We start from the raw sequence: 5633 nt of genomic DNA on the forward strand, positions 1-5633 counted from the left end.
GATATAAATCTGGTAAAAATATATGCACCCAATACAGGAGCATCCAAATACATAGAGTTATAACAAAACAGTAACTGTTGGATAACTGAAGATATCAAGGGAGAGATCGATAGCAATACAGTCATAGTAGGGAAATTTAATACCCCACTGACACCACTGGATAAATCCTCTAAACAAAAAATCAGCAAAGAAACAGCAATCCTAAATGACTCACTAGATTAGATGGACTTAATTGACATCTTCAGAATATTTCACCCCAAAGCTACAGAAAATACATTCTTCTCCAGTGCACATGGGACATTTTCAAAGATAGACCATATATTAGGACACAGGCAAAGTCTCTTCAAATTCAAGAGAATAGAAATCATAACAAGCATCTTCTCAGATCACAATGGCATAAAACTAAAAATCAACTATAATGAAAACATTGAATAAAAATCAAACACTTGTGCTGGACTGCATATCTGGCACTTTGGCCAGGTGGGGCACCCTGTACTCTCTGTTACTAAAACACATAGATAGGAATGTGCTGGTGCTTCAGCCAGGTGGGGCTTACTGTCCTAGAACACATAGATAGGAAGGTAGTCACTATACTGATACTGTACTGTGTCGGGATCAAATTGTGTAAACGAGGCTTTGAACTAACTTTGTGGTTTTTGCAAATAAAAACGCCATAACTCCTGTAGTCGGCACTGCAGTTCAGCCCTTGCTTCGGCAGGGTGCTGTAAATGTAGTTGCTGGCCAGCTTAACAAAGGCTCCTAAATCTTGATCTGAGTCCCTGGTGGTCGTCTCCGCGGGTCGCCCCATTACAGTTGGAGGCCCCAGCAAGATCCACGTTGGCAGAGTTGCCGGTGGACACCCCGGAGGCCCCAGGCAAGGACACTCCAGTCTCCGTCCTGGGTCCTAAAGAGGCAGAGTGTTTTCCTCTGCAATCCGAAAATGACGAGCCACCTGGACCTCCGGCAGGGAGGTAAGAATCTGGTATCTGTCTGTAAAATGTTCCCTTTAGGACTCAAAAGAGGGCTGGATGCAGTGGAACCTTGGAGTCTGACCATCCAGACACAATGGTGTCTGGGGGTCCTGGTCTGGGCAACCTTAGGTTACATTTATCTGGTTTCTTTTGTCTTTGTTCTTTGTTGTCTTTGTCTTTGTCAAAATTGGTCGGGGCCAGTCGTCTTCGTCGACCCCCTTACAATGTTTTCTTGAGAATTTTTAGGACTTCAAGAGACACGGAGAGGACTACGCCACCCCCATTAATTATTTTGATCAGTTGGACTGTTTAAACTCTGGGTAAATATCTGGTAGAAATCAAAAACTCAGACTGTCTGGTGTATGAATGTAAGTGTGAGAGTCTGTGTGAAGCAAAAGCTACTCTGTGCCATCTGGCTGTACACATGAGTATTTGTTATGTTGTTTAATTTGTCTAAAGATAGGGCAAACCCCACTTTAGGGGGAAGACAGTAGAGAACTTTTAATTGCTTTTCCCTGATGTATAATTTTGCTGTGTTAGGTTAAAATTTTAGAAGTCTAGGGTTAATTTAAAGGTATAAGGTTGCAACCCAAAGAAGTTTAAACAGAGGCTTATTGGGTTAAGATTAGTACATTTTCTCATGGCCTGTGTAGTGTGAGGGAGAGGGACTGCTGGATATTTATCATGTGATCCCAAGACCTGCGACCTGCCTGCCCTTCCTGATAGATTTATAGTAGGTCTCTGTTGGGGACACCATTCACTCTGACTGGGGGAGGAAGAGAGCCAAAAACTGCTCCAGAGCAGATGTGAAATGGGGTAGTGGCGGTAGGATTTGCTATATAGTCTGGTAGGCTCTCCGTCTGCTGAGATGGAGGAGCCCTAGGTTGGGGGACAGGAGGATGGTTGGAGAGATCAAAAGTGGTAAAGAATGAGAAGGATTTGAGCCTCTGGGGCTTAGAGTAAAGAAAAATCTAGGAGGGTGAGCAGCTAAGGACAGAGTAAATGGTTAATGCAGAAAAGGGGGGGGGGGGGCATTGGTAGTAAGAGCAGGGAAAGATAGTTTTTGTTGATTTTTACTTATCTGAACTATGCTGGACTCAAGGCCACAAGCTGCTACTAAGCACAACAAGTTTTTCTCTGCCCCGTTTTGTTTTCTTTAACCTTTCCAACACTTGAAATTACGTAAGGAATCACCTGTTCTTAGTAATCTAAGAAATACTGGCTGTTTACTTTATAGTAATTATTAAAGTGTTGAGGTTTCCAAGAATAAGGAATTACTGAGTAGAAGGTCTGAGGCATAGTTATGCATTTTTAAAGGACATAGAAAGAAGGTGTAAAGGCTAATTTAAAAGTATAAAATTTATAAAGGTTGTGTATGTAATAAGAAGGAGAAGAGAAATGTTAAAAGGAAATTAATCAAATGATACAGGCCAATAAGTCAGGAAACAGAGGGTAAACAGTTATGCCAAAATACTTAGGGAGGACTGATAAAAGAAATCCAACAGTTACTGTTTTGTTATAACTCTAGAGAGTCCATAAAAAGGACTGACAAGGAAAAACAGATGATCTTAAGGCAGGTCAGTACCTTTTTCTCCTTATATAATTCCTCTGAAATTTGGCAATACTTAATAAATAAATCATGGCAATACATTTCTTTGCATAAATTCAATAAGACCCATTTCCAATAGTGGCTTTATTGACCGAAAACTTTGACTGGAGTATCATGTTTTAAAGAGACCTATCTGGACTCTGAAGACTTGAAGCCAATAAGAGTGCCATGGAGAAAGCCTGGTATCTTGCTTGGTAGCCCTGAAAATAGTTGGCACTGGCGCATCAGGCCCATGCCCTACCATCACTGGCGGTTGGTCAGAGTAGAAGGGGAGCAATAAGGGCACCTCTGTGTCCCTGTGGAACCCCCACGCACTCTTGGCCATGACAAGTAGGAGGGCTGCTGAGAAGGGCCTTAAAGCAAGGACAATGGGCCCGGGCAGAGCCACTGCAGGTGAGCAATTCACCTAACTCAGCAGATACTGCAGGCGGGCCTGATGGCGGCTAGATAGCTTGGCTTCCTGCCCTATGGGGCACATTAAGATTCAATCATGAAATTCCAGTGAAGGTAGTCAGTTACCGTTCTTGTTGTGTTTATGAAAACAATCAGGCCAAATTGAATACAGTAAATAAATTAGTATTTTAATAAACAGAGGGATAATTTTAAGGAGAAAAAATCTGTTTCAATAGAGGTTATTAAAACTGAAATGTTTCCTTTCCCTCCCACCAGACCATTTGTTACAGTTTGTCTCTGCCAGGTCACAAGCTCACCTCCTTCTGTGCCCAGGCCTCATCATTCCTCTGACAGACAGCAAGGATCTCTTGGCTCTGAGAGAAACTTCTGACTACCTCAGCAAGAAGTAATTACAGAAGAAATCCAACGTCCATTTTCCCTGAAAGAATTCAGAGCCAGGATCCTTGAGGTAATATAGTAGGCAGTTAGACAGACAAGAGCAAGGACGATGGGCCAATTGGCACTTCCAGATGTAAATAAGTCTTTCCACCTCTGTGTATGTAAGACAAGGGGACTCCTCAGAAGCAAGAGGGAACTAGGCTGCAGACAAAGCAGCCTGGGAGGCTACCCTAAAACCAATGGGGCCTCTACAGATTCTAGTGACTCTTCCAGACCCTGAACTACCCACCTCACTGGCTTACAAGGAAATATACCCAATCTAGAAAAGCTTAAATCCATAACCATCCTTTACTCAAGTTCTTTCAGGCTTTACAGTCTACCCAGAAAGCAGTCCAGAAGCACATCCGAGATGATCTGCCTGTATCCGGTTCATCCCTTCCAACCTAGTAACTGTTTAGGTAAAGATATTTGTCACCCAAGGACTGACTCCTACCTGGAAAGGACCACTCCCACGGCAATCAAGGTCGACGGGATCCTGACGTGTATTCATCACACCTAGCGTAAGACAGCCCAGGCAAAATAGAGAGTCCAGGTCTCTTCTCACCCTCTAGAGATTGATTACTCCTGGCCCTCATTCCAGGCACTTATCTTATAAACAGGCCACTGACTTTATTTGGCAAAGAATTAATTCTATCAAGCTTATAGTATAGAGGGGTCAATATAACTCCCTCCCCAATAATGACCCAAGAGAGTCAATGATTGACTCATGTACATAAAACCAATAGGGAATGTGCTGGGCTGCATATCTGGCACTTCGGCCAGGCGGGGCACGCTGTCCTAGAATACATAGATAGGAAGATAGTCACTATACTGATACTGTACTGTGTCAGAAACAAATTGTGTAAACAAGACTTTGAACTAACTTTGTGGGTTTTGCAAATAAAAACGCTGTAACTCCTGTAGTCAGCACTGCAGTTCAGCCCTTGCTTTGGCAGGGTGCTGTAACTGCAGTCGCTGGCCAGCTTAATAAAGGCTCCTATGGGGGTCAGTGGGGGCGGGGGGGATGAGGACACATTTGTAATACCTTAACAAATAAATAAATAAATAAATACTCCTAAATCTTGATCTGAGTCCCTGGTGGTCGTCTCCGCGGGTCGCCCATTACACACTTGGAGGCTAAATAGTATGCTATTAAGCAATGACTGGGTTACCAGAGAGATCAAAGAAGAAATAAAAAGCATCCTGGAAACAAATGACAATGAAACACAACAATCCAAAATCTATGGGACACAATGAAAGCAGCCCTATGAAGGAAGTTCATAGCTCTATAGGCCTACCTCAAAAAAACAAGAAAAACTGGTAATAAATGATCTAACCCTACAACTCAAAGAGTTAGAAAGAGAGCAACAAGTAAAGCCCACAGTATCCAGAAGGAAGGAGATAATAAAGATCAGAGCAGAAATAAACAACATAGAGACCAAAAAAACAATACAAAAGATCAATGAAACCAAGAGCTGGTTCTTTGAAAGCATTAACAAGATTGATGACCCTCTAGCTAGGCTCACCAAAAAACAAAGAGAGAGGACCCAAATAAACAAAATCAGAAATGAAAGAGGTGAAGTAACAACTGACCCTACTGATATACAAAGGATTGTCATAAAATACTCTGAACAACTCTACTCTAACAAACTGGACAACCTCGATGAAATGGACACAATCAGAGAAAAACACAAGCTTCCAAAACTCAATCAGGAAGAATCAAAAAAACCTGAATAGGCCAATAACTACTGATGAAATTGTAACAGTAATCAAAAAGCTTCCAGCAAACAAAAGCCCTGGACCAGATGGTTTCACAGGGGAGTTTTACCGAACATTCAAAGAAGAACTAAAGCCAATCCTTCTCAGACTATTCCAAAAAATTGAACAGGAAAGCACACTTCCAAGCTCTTTCTATGAATCCAGCATTACCCTATTCCCAAAACCAGAGAAAGACATCACAAAGAAAGGGAATTATAGGCCAATATCCCTGATGAACACAGATGCTAAAATCCTCAACAAAATTTTATCAAAACAGATCCAGAATTACATTAGAAAGATCATACACCATGACCAAGTGGGATTTATTCCAGGAATGCAAGGCTGGTACAATATCCGCAAATCAATAAATGTGATACATCACATAAACAAATTGAGAGATAAAAATCACATAATCATATCGATTGATGCAGAAAAGGCATTTGAAAAAGTCCAACACCATTTTC

This window comes from Myotis yumanensis, unplaced genomic scaffold (assembly GCF_028538775.1).
Source record: "Myotis yumanensis isolate MYYU_CA2020_CCGP unplaced genomic scaffold, mMyoYum1.0.hap1 SCAF_24, whole genome shotgun sequence".
NCBI classification, from domain to species: domain Eukaryota; kingdom Metazoa; phylum Chordata; class Mammalia; order Chiroptera; family Vespertilionidae; genus Myotis; species Myotis yumanensis.